This window comes from Aphelocoma coerulescens, chromosome 7, assembly GCF_041296385.1.
Source record: "Aphelocoma coerulescens isolate FSJ_1873_10779 chromosome 7, UR_Acoe_1.0, whole genome shotgun sequence".
In the NCBI taxonomy this organism is placed as follows: Eukaryota; Metazoa; Chordata; class Aves; order Passeriformes; family Corvidae; genus Aphelocoma; species Aphelocoma coerulescens.
In genome coordinates this window covers 40,002,496-40,014,773 of record NC_091021.1, presented here as the reverse complement: position 1 = coordinate 40,014,773, position 12,278 = coordinate 40,002,496, and positions in this window count along the sequence as shown.

Below are 12,278 nucleotides of genomic sequence, written 5' to 3'. Positions count from 1 at the left end.
AGTCATGCACAAATCAAGTGCTATTCACAGATCTAGTGAAATGCCTGTGTAAATGTGGAGGATGAAGCGTACAGCCTTCCCTGCAGCCAGAATAGATCACAGCCACCACTAATCAAGGGCATTATGCTTGTGCTTTTAAAAGCAGGTTAGAAGGTAAGCAAGGAAAGCCCTATCCTATACTAAACTTCAGAGGTCTTCAACTCAGTCTTGCTATCATCAGAAGAGGATTTACTGGCAATGCTAAGGTGTTATACCATTCACTACATTAACCCTGTTCAATGCAATGCACAGATTGTATTACTTGGGGGTTGATGCAATAACCTTTCATGAACAATCTATGAGCTCTGTGAGCCATTTGTTGGCTCATAGAAAAAAGAAATTGGACTATCACCTGAGTTCATGAGCTTGCTTTTTTTTTTAATCTGCATAACGGATCAAAGATCTACTCTGTAACAACTAGTTTAATTACAAATATACAAAATCAGGAAAGGTTAAGACATAGTGTTCAATAGCACCATGTTGCACAAAGACTTCTCTACATTCTGAATCATTGCTAGAATGGCACCACCTAATGAACCTGGATACGATTTGGGTTTTGTCTCAAGGAAAATGTCTAATACTGGGTGTTAATGGCCGACGGCACAATCCTGTGTAACAGTATGCTCAAAAATGGCAAAGCAGTAGGTTTAGAGTACATCTGCTTTACCGTGTTCTTTAACCATATCAACGATATGGCAATAGGCAGATTTAAATCACATAATTATTAACAGTTACTATCCTTAACTGTCCATTCTTACACTCTTTCACAGAAAGGGGTTCACAAAAGCTGTTTTTCCACAAATGGCTGAACTTTTTTGTAGCATCTATCCTTAACTTCAATAGGTCATAGTCTGAAATTTTAAGATTATCAGAAATTGGTGATGTCTAGTTGAATGGTTTTTACTTATCCCTATTAGTAAGTCATTCTTCAGTAAAATTCACTTTTAATAACCATCTGGAGATGGACAGTTTACAAAGACTTTTTGTTAAATTTCCGACAAAACTGCAAGAATCTTAATAGAGAGCACATTTTTTTAAAATGCAATTTAGACTGCATCTTGAATATTCATTTGTTATGAAGGATTTCAGGCAATATTCTAAGAAGATTAACCGTCTTCTTTCAGAGAGAAATGGCAGCAAAAAGATCCCAAATCTAGAAAATGGTTTTTGATATGGCATGCTATCACACAGATGATCCCAAATATTACAGTAACCATCCATGTTTCTGAAGCTGGGCAGAGGCAGGAAGACCTCCACGGATAGCAGCCATCGTGTCCTAGAAAAAGGAAAATGCATCCTTGAGACAAAAGTCCATTTATTCAACATTCACTACGAAACGCAGTTTTTGAAATACACTACCTGCCATGGGTGTGTGGCTTAGACAGCAGAAAAGGAATAGGTTGAAGAACTTGCAGACGAGACAAAAACCAAGGCGATCTCAAATCATCCTTTTAATGTGTTTTTTTCTGCACCGAAGTGTTAAATGTGGACTTGCTCTTTTTACTGTATCAGCTAGAATAAGTACTAAGAAGATAGTCCCTATGGTTGACACTATATACATTCCTGGTGCTGTCTTTAATTAATTTAACCCTGGCATTTTCTTCTTTCTGTTATACATAACCAGCAGGCTGTTGTGTTGGGCACTGAACAGACTCCCCAGAGCAGCGGTCATGGCCCCAAAGCTGCCAGAGCTCCAGGAGCATTTGGTCAACACTCTCAGGCAGAAGGTGGGATTGCTGGGGTGTCCTATGCAGGGCCAGGAGTTGGACTGATGGTCCTGGTGGGTCCCTCCCACTTCAGGCGATTTTGTGATTCTGTGTGCACTAGAGCTACTGAGCATGACACTACATGTATTAGAGGCTCCCTGGTTTCCAGCCTGCCAGGAGGGGTTGTGGGGTTGCTCCTGGCTGACTTGCTAAACGGTAGGTCTGTACCATGTAAGTTTTACAGAGGAGGAAAAACCGGGATGTGAAGAAAAGCAGAGTTCATGTTCAACTGTCTGTGGTAAACATTACACAGGAAAGATTTCTGAAAGTGGACAGTGAACTAGAAAGATGTCCTCAGAAAATAAATCCAAATCACAATTCACAGCTTAAACAAATCTTGTAAGTGTGGTGTCTGTAAAAGTCTCATTGTCCCTATCCAAACTGTAAGATAAACAGCATTGATATGAAAAAAAAAAGAAGAAAAAGAACCACTGCAGAGACAAGAGAATTTAGAACAGATTAAGCCCTAAAGAAACTGCTGTAATACTGACAGCGATAAACACTGCATAACTCTCATAGAAATAAATAATTTATCACAATATATATAGGCTTTACAATGCAGGTACTTTGAACATAGTAGTTTTTTAAATGCAAGGTAAAAAATAACTGCATTTAAATTTTTTGATACAGGAAATTAACTTAAAACCTAGTTTTGATATGGGAAGCTTTGAAACTAGAAGACTTTTTAACTTTATCAAAATCAAACTGAAATAATTTTCACCTATGTGGATCGCAGTTTTAGGAGATAAAACACTGGTGTGCGGCTTAGGCTTCTGAGCCGCCCCTCGACCCACCCTCAGAGTCTGCCTCTTCGGGAAACTCGATCCAGGGGGTGGGCTGGGATTGATTGGCATCACGCTGCCCCAGCCTCACAGTGGGTTGGGTCACCACAACAGTGGGGCACACTCATCTTAAAAATGGTTTCCCTCTTGTTGTTTTACCTTATAAATCTATACTTCCTTTTCAATGTCCAGAAAAAAAAATAATGTCCAGTGTTCCTGAGAATTATTTTTTTAAGCATAAACGTATTTACTTTATCCTGTTACCAATTTATTTTAATCAAGGAGCTTCTATGTGCCTTCTGAATTACATCTGTTCTTGTTTTCAAACAGTGTAAAGTAGAAGGCAATTAAACCACATTAACAGATTAATTTTGTAAGTATCACTATACCTCAGGTAGATGGACCAACTGTACCTGTACCTTTTGAAATTTTTCGTTTTGGCTAAACTCATATTTTGTAAACTAAAAGAATGTGCCTTAAAAATTACAGAAATCATTAGAATTGTTACAAATTATTCAGTTATGTTTTATAAAGGTGATGAGTTATCTTTTTACTATAATTACTATTTCTGGGATTCTAATATTATAGAAAGTGTCAATGTTTTAAAATCTTGACTCCTTTTCTTCTTCCCACATTCCAAGTCAGGAAGAAGGCTAAAGCTCTATGAGGCACAAAATTCTACTTCTAGTACTGTTTTATTCACCAGGGAGCTCTTACTGCTGATTTTAATTAAACACTGATCAAAATGCTTCTGTTGGTATGTTTTCTCAGAATACCTATCTTCCCTTTCATTCATTTCTGCGGAATAACCAGAGACGGATAAAGTTAAAACAAAAAAATTACTCAGAACTTCAGCAGACATCTGAAACAACTACCTTTTCCCTTTCCAATAGCTTTTGTGTTTAAAAAGAAAAATCTAAATATTTGTATACCTTGTGAACAAATATCTTAATAAATGGGAAGAATTCTTCACCTTAAATCACATGTCATTTTTTCCCCATTTTTTGCAATAGAAAAAGCTAATAGTGAGAAGTCACAATACGCTTTAGAGAAAAGAGAGTGTTTAGACATCTGTATTTTCTTTTATCTTCCTATCCAGGATGATGTCTTCAACCCAGGCTAGAGCAGTGGAAATTACTCCACTGGAGATGAAAATGTCTTCGTTTATTGTCCTTTAGCAAGAAATTTTAGCTACTAAAAACTTGGGTAGCCTTAAACTATTTTTCTATATACCTATTATAAGAATCTAATAGTTGCACAAAACCAACACACACACAGACACACACACACACACACATGCACACATATATATGCACATAAACATGTGGGATTAAAAAAGCTTTTGAACAAAAATAGTAGCGGTGTAAGGTTTTACTGAAATCTATCTGAGCTCTGCTACTGAGGATAGTATGTAGGTAGGGTGGGGAATGCAATATGTTTTACTTCTGTGTTGATAAGAATGGACTGGAATCCAGATACAACGTAATTATTCTTATTGTCACATGGTGACTAATTCAGGGTTAAAGTAGAGAAGGAAGTAGGAGGAGCAAAACATAAGGAATTACTAGTTACATGTACATGCAACAAGGAGTTCATTCTGCTTTTCTCGTAATTGAAAGACAGGCAATGGAGTTGTCTCAAAAAAACTACTTGATTTTATTTATTTATTTACCTTAATTTTAATTATGTCAAGTAATTTTATGGGTAGGAACAAATGACTCTGATTAAAACATAATTAAAACCAGAAAGCATTTGCAACTGTTGGTGAAACTATACCTTTCTCTTGCTCTTGCTTTCTGAGTGAATAGATTAATAACCCTTTCTTAAGGTTCAACTGGGAAAAAATGAAAATGAACAACTGCATTTTGCTGTGCACTTAATAGGACCAGAGTAAATATCTTCCTCTTGGGCCTAACACAAATGAGAAAATAAATATCAAGTAGATTTGACCCTAATAAATAATGTGTAGGACTAGGAATATAGATGTTGTTTCTACTGTTATATGTACTACAAGTGTATTTCAGCTGTGGAAAAGCTGCTCAGCTCCCCATCTGCCTGATTTTTTTTTTTTTTTTTTTTTTTGCTTTACAGTGCAGATGTGGTAGATACAGTGGTGCATTTAAAAATATCTATCATCATTAATTTAAAATGAATGGTGTGTACATAAATATTAAAAAAGGCCTAGTTAGAGTTTTCCTGAGAAGTGATTTACATGAAAAAGGCCCTATATGTTCCGCTGTGTCCATTTTAAACCAGCTTAAGATAAAGAAACTGAAGGAGAAAAGAAAAGAAAAGGATTTTGTTTTGACCAAGGATATGGAACAACCAGTTGGCAGAGATGGGAAGGGAGAAGAAAGGAGATGAGGTCACACCTCTGCATTTGGCATAAGATATTCTTGGAGGTTTATATCAGGGAGGCTCACATGGGACTGAGGCAGCGTATCTTCACCTTTGCCTCACACAGAAAGGAAATAACAAGAAGACAACGCAGCCAATGCTGGAAACAGATCAAGAAGTGAAAATGCTCTTTGACTTCACAGGATATTGAACAACAGAGGCATTTTTGTCACCTTAACCTCTTTTACTGATGTGATGATAGGTGCTGTTGGTGTTACACAGACTGTGATACTGGACACGTGCAGAGTTTGTGGGAAGGAACGCCAAATACCAGACTTGCATTTCAGAGCTATAGATCGAAAACAGGTAGTGACACACATCTTTATGACGACTGATTATTTTATCCTCACAGACACATCCTGTAGTAGTAATTCCAGAATTTAGCTTTGTGACATGAAAAATAAGGATTATCTTGTTGTTTGCTTAGAACTCACTATCTGAAAATTTAATTTGATACTTCCTAATTTCTGAAATAAGAGAAAGAGCAAATAATTGTTTCCTTTTCAAGTTCTGACTTTATAGATACCTATCATCTTGACTTTGAGTTTTGCCTTTTCTGAGTTACAGATTCTAGTCCATTTTTCAGTCCACGAGTTCTTCTGTGACTTTGAACAACCTTTATTTCAGTTTTTTGGTCCTACTAGATCATTTCTGTCAGAAGTAGCTGTAACTGAACTGATTATTCAGGGTGTAGGCACACCACGGATTAATAGTGGTTTAGTGGTGACTTCGTTTTTATACTGTATTCTCTTTCTAAGCACTTGTAACGCTGTACTTGGGGTTTTGATCACTACAGGCTGTGAAGAAATACAGGTGCCTAAGGATTCATTCTGGAATGAAATTCATGCTGCTTTCCAGAAGGAGGGTTGAACAGTGCCTCCTCTGTATGTTGGATTCTAAAGCAAGCCAGAGAAGCTGCCTTCATTGTACCTTGTGTTATTCCCAGACTCTCCCCAGACATCTGCTATTAGCTTGTATTGGGTTTACGTGGCAAGGATTTGGTAGTGGGAAGGCTGCAGGGGTGGCTTCTGTGAAAAAACATGGGAGTTCCCCCCTTGTTCGACAGAGTCAGTTCCAGCCATATCCAAGACAGACCCACTGTTGACCAAAGCTGAGCCCATCAGCGATGTTGGTGGTGCCTCTGTGATAACATGCAAGAAAGTGTAACAACACTGTGGAGCAGCTGGGTGAACGTGGAGTGAGAAAAACGTGAGATAATCCTGCAGACAACCAAGGTCAGTGAAGGAGGGAGAGGAGGTGCTCCAGGCACCAGAGCAGAGATTGCCCTGCAGCCCATGAGGAAGACCAGGCTGATGTGTGTTGAGGCCCTGTGGCCTATGGAGGACTCCGCACCAGGACAGTCTACTGGCAGAAACTGTGGTCCAGGGAGAGGTGACCCGAGCTGGTTTTCTAGCAGGATCTATGGCCTGGGGGGGATCCACACTGGAACAGTCTCTTCCTGGAGGACTGTACCCCATGGAAAGGGCCCATGCTGGAGCAGTTCTTAAATAACTGCAGCTCATGGGAAGGACCTATGCTGGTGCAGTTTGTGAAGAACTGTACCCTGTGGAAGGAATCCCATGCTGGAGAAGGGAAACAGCATGAAGAGGAAAGTGTAGTAGAGAAGTGCATGCTGGTGTTCACTGAGATAGTTTTCTTTATGGTAGCTTATATGGTCCTGTTTTGGATTTGTGATGAAAACAGTGTTGATAACAGGAATGCTTTATTGCTGCATAGTGCAATCCCCATTCCCCATTCCCACTGCGCCGCTCATGGGAGACAAGGTAGAAGAGTCAGAACAAAGCAGTAAAGTTGAGCCTGGGGAAAAGGGGAAGGGGAGTGAGACTGATTTTCATTTTGGCTTTGTTTCTCACCATCCTGCTCAATTTTAAATCGGCAATAAATTAAATATATCTTCCCCGAGTCAGTTCTATTTTGCCCCGATGGTAATTAATAGGTGATGTCTCTGTCTTTAGCTCAAGCCACATAATTTTTCATCTTATTTTCCCCCCCTGAGCTCTTGAAGAGGTGGAGTGGCTGAGTGGCTTAGTGGGCGTCCAGCAGCCAGCCAAGGTTAACCCACCACATAGGCACTGTTGGAAACAAGATACTGTCTTGGATGCTCATTTTCTGATCTTGTATAGGTAGACTGTTTATTCACATTCCTTGAATGTTCCATAAGTAGGAAATGTGTCAAACTAAAATCTCTGTCAACTACTGACTTGTTTTTCTCTCACACGTGTGAGTTTGATAGCTCTACTGGGAAGATGGCTCTCATTTATTCCTGCTATGCACATACCCCTAAATAAATTTGAATCTTCCTGCCTGGAAGGACTGAACCTGAAATCTCAGTCTATGGTTAGTGACATACGGCTTTTTCATTTGAGGCAAGCTTGTGTGAAATTTGGCAAGTCTGAAACAAATTAATTAGATAATTTCCTTTCTAATACTGTGCCCAAACCCAGTGGGTGTCTCATATGCACTGCCTTACATAAAAAGGCATTAGTTTTTGATCATATTACCTTGATCTGGGAAAGAGGGAATTTTTATGTGTTACTTTGTGTTGTGCTATTGAAGTACATCTAGCCCTTCTTGAGATGCATAAAGGAAGTGACAGCTGTTAATAACCTGCACTTCTTTCTTTTTATCTGTAGTCTCAAAGATCACTTTTTGTCCTCTCCTGCATGACAGAATGGGTGTGTGATCCAGAAAGGTTCTAAAAGCTTTGACCCAGTGCCTGAGAAGTTGTGCACAGGGGAAAAGGATGGGAAGGTTACCCAGGATGGGATTGTGAGTTGTGAGTGTTGCAAGTGAGGTAGCATGTTCCCACCCTTGGGATACCATTTGCTTGAGGTTTTTTGGTCAGAGCCTTAGGAGAAATACACAGTCCTTACAGAATAAAGGGCCTATTGCTTTTTTGTGTTCCATTTAGAGGTCATACCCCAGTGACTCAGAGGGCTCTGTTCTTCATCACGGAAATCATGATCTAAGATTCAGGAATAATTAAATGCAGGCTTCTCCAGTTTCACATGCATCTTAACTTTATAATTTTGAGTGGGTCGTTTTAGGGAAACAAGAATGGCTTTGTCTTCCAGAGCTTCAATTAGTTTATTTCTGGTTTGGGTTTTTTTTCTCCTTCTCTTCATTTTAAATATCAAGTGCAATATAAAAGGCTTTCATTTTGATGCTTTGTACAATTTTTGACTTCTGTAAATACTAAATTGGTTTTATCGAAACTGTACAGCCTAAATAACAAATATATAACATCACATCCATAAGACAGAATAAGAAAACTTAGATCTTACATTTTAAATCAGATTCTTAGTACAGTTAAGGAGCACTTCTTAACCTTTTCATTATTAGAGCTTGAGACTACTAACAAATCTATTGCTTCCAAAAGTAGCCAAAGAAGAATTTGGCCACAAGCTGTCAAAACAAGAAATTATTGCAGCTAGAAGTATCTGCTTTCTTTATATATGTTTGTTGAGTAGATGTGAACTAAAACGTTAGTGAAACAACTGCATTTTTCAAACCGCTATTCAAACTATTATTAACATAAAAACCTTTAGTGTTTTGACTGATGGTTTAGCTGTGTTTGGCAGAAAGTCATAGAAAAAAAATGCATGGCAGACTATTAGCATGTTCACTTCTCATTAAAAATGTAAAGAATAAAAAAATTCTAAAAATACAACCAGTAACATTTTACTTCTAAAACAATGAAATGTGGGAGAAAAGGCTTTTACAATGGGAACAGCTCTGAATAGCAGCTGGTAGAGCCTATTTAGAAGACTTTTGTGTGAATCCTAGGCTGAACGAAATGTGGAATTTAAGCTGTTGTTAAATGCAGATAAAGGTCAGAGATCATGATCTCCAGAGACAATTGTTTGCAGTATTTCCAACTTCTTTTATGTACAGGAGGCATGTGCAATGCAAGAAAGTAGACAAATCACTGCAAAATAAGGTTTTCTTGGCAACTGAGAAGAATTTACTGCTCCTAACAAAGACCAGCATACAAACGGGTTTGAAATTCAGACACAGACAACTGTTGGAAAAGAACTGAAGATTAGCATTTGTCTTGCATCAGCTGGCCGATAGGAAAAGGATATTGTGTCATTTTTTCTAGGAAGTTTCCCCTTTGTCACTGGAGTACTTTCATATGAGTTCACACTTAGAATCTGTAAATTTAATTTTTAGTTATAAGCATTTACAGAACCTGTAGCTCATACATATCAACGTGGCATACCATGTCCTGTGACGCTCTATGGTATGGAGTATCCGTTCGGCCAGTTCAGATCAGCTGTCCTGGATATACTTCTCCCCAGCTTCTTGTGCACCTCCTTGCTGATAGAGCATGAGAAATGGAAAAGTCCTTGATTTAGGATGAGCACTGCTGAGCAACAACCAAAAGGATCACAATACCAACATCATTCTCATACTGAATCCAAAACACAGCACTCACTGGACCAGCTACTGAGAAGAAAATGAACTCTGTCCAGGTTAAACCAGGAGATCTATGCAGACACTGACATCTCTTCAGATTCTAGTGAAAACTACTATTGCATCTAGTATCTGCTAGCGGTGTGATTACTGGTATCTTGGAAGTGGTTCTGCACACTTCACTCAAGTAAATAAGCTTTGTATATGTAACTGACTAATATTAAACTTATAAATATTACTGACATCCTCTATAAGACAGCCTGTGACATTCCTTCTTAGATCTCTAGACTGATTATCAAGCAACAGCCCTCATATGCTACAGGGCTTATGGATCTCACAAACCATAATGGTTAGCATAATACAAGGTGTTAAAAGAAGCAAAAAATAAAATTGATATGAAGATACTGGCTGCACCAGCACTGTGTTTCCAAGTTTGCAATAGGAACTTGGACACCACTGACACATATTAAATGTATGTTTTATAGTTTATTGAAAACATACCGTTTTCTCTGGAAACAATTTGGGGATATCTGTTTTCACTGGTTTGGAAATGCAGCTTTGTTTTTACTCACTGATTACCTTGAGATGTACCACTCTTCTGGACTAACTACAGTAATTTTTTTTATTTTGCAAATACTGAGAAGCCTACAGTCAGGTTGCTTGTATAATGTATACTGCATTTCTTGTTTCCAGTGAGGCCTGTGAGAAACTAGAAAGGAATTTAATTTCCTTTATTTAAGTGTACATAGTCCTACTGTTTTTGTATAAATGCACCAAATCTCAGTACTAATTAACAGCCATCTAATTTACTTATGAAAAACAAAAAGAATGGATGGACATTTTAAAACAAGGGTATTGTACTCAGCCAAAATGTTTCAAATAGAATGGACTATTTCAGTTGGAAGAAACCTACAACAATCATCTAGTACAACAGCCTGACTTCTCAAGGGCTGACCAAAAGTCAAAGTTTGTTATTATGGTCACTGCTCAAACATCTCTTAAATACTTGGGACATCAACTCCCTCTCCAGGAGACGTGTTCCCATATTTGACCACCCTCCTGGTAAAGAAATGTTCCCTCATGTCTAGTCTGAATCTCTCCTGGTGCAGCTTTGAGCCATTCCCATATGTCTGTCCATGGATCCCAAGGAGAAGAGTGCAGCACCTGCCTCTCCATACCCACTGCTCAGGAATTGGTAAAAAGCCCAGAGGTCACCCCTCAGCTGCCTTTTCTCCTAACCAGACAGGCCCAGAGCCCTCAGCTGGTCTTCGCATGACGTGCCTTCCAGCCCCTCACCATCTCGGCTGCTTCCTCCAGTGGCATCTGAGGACCTTCGTGTCATTCTCCGACGCTGGGGCCCAGTACTGCACATGGGGCTCACGGTGAGGCCACACTGATGCTGAGCTCAGTGGGACCATCTCCTTTCATGATCATCTGTCTCCTGCTGAGCTGCTGCCAGCCAGCACCCCGGGTTGGGAACTGAAAGTATAACAGCCATTGACGCTGCAATACAAGAAGTAAATGAAGAAAACAAATGCAAATACTCAGAGATGGAAACTCAGGAAACAGATCCTTGAGGCTAAACACAGGACTGCCAGATCATTCTTAAATAACTGGATCTGTAAGAGGAGTTTGCTACGTGATACAAGAACTGTGTCTCTTTGTGGTCAACTGACCCTTGCCTAGGAGAGGTAAAAATCAAGTTCAGTCTCCTTCTAGGAAAACTCTCCCTATCTTAGTGTCCTTGCATTACACTATTGGCTAGGCTACGCGTATGAGAAAATAAGGAGGGCGAGTCCTGTCACTGCAAGCTGTTATGCAGAAAAAAGTTAAAAGTAATTCAGTATTCATGAAACCAGGAAATAAGATTATTTCTTTTAAAACACTATTGCCTTCACTATTCATAATCAGACATAATCACATATGAAAAATTAGTTTGTTTTAAGAGAAACAAATTGTTCTTCTGGACAAAAAGATAACTTTTACATATAGATTTTCACATCCAAGACATTGTTTAAAAATTAAGGGTCTATCTGGAATGTTAATGAGTGTAAATGAAGGCCTCACCCAAAATCCAGATAGAAAAACTGTTTGAAATCACACTTTTCTTTCGCTGATCTCTTGTATTTTCTTCCCTAAGACTTAGAGTTTTCCGTCGAACATATTTCTCTTGCCTTATTGACGCTTCCTATGTGATCCATCATGTTTTAGCCAATGCCTTCATGATAATTTCCTTCATATTATCTGTAGCATGAAGCACACATAAACTATAATGACCCATTGGATATTTTTGAGATAACTGCTGCTCTGATATAGAAGGAAAATCAAAGATGGTCTTAATCCCAATATCAGGCAAAGTAGTGAGGAAACAGCACAGGAGACAATGAGAGCATATTTCTCCATTGGATGGACAGTGGTCTCAGCAAAAGGTCATAATGTATTTAAAGGCTGAATCCTAATCCTTATGTGCATGAGACCAACGTAAAGACTGTTAAGACGCAAGTGCGTAAGGACTCGGTGATCCTTGCGGGTCGCTTCCAACTCAGAATATTCTGTGATTCGGTGCGAGACTCAGGTTACGGTAGGAGGCAAATCGCGGCTGTACCTCGGCAATCCACTCGGTGGCGCCCCCCTCGCCGAGGGACCAGGCCCGCATGTCGCAGTTATAAAATACTTCGACTCTTCAGGATGAAAATTGCTAAATATCTGTAAAATATCTACTGCTTTAATAGAAATACTGAAAAGCCTGGGTAAATAAAATGCATTTAGCCTTTACCCGAATTTCCAAGCACAAAAATAAGAAGAATTTAGCCAGAACGAAATACAGAGCCAACTCCCAGAACTCTATGGAAATGGT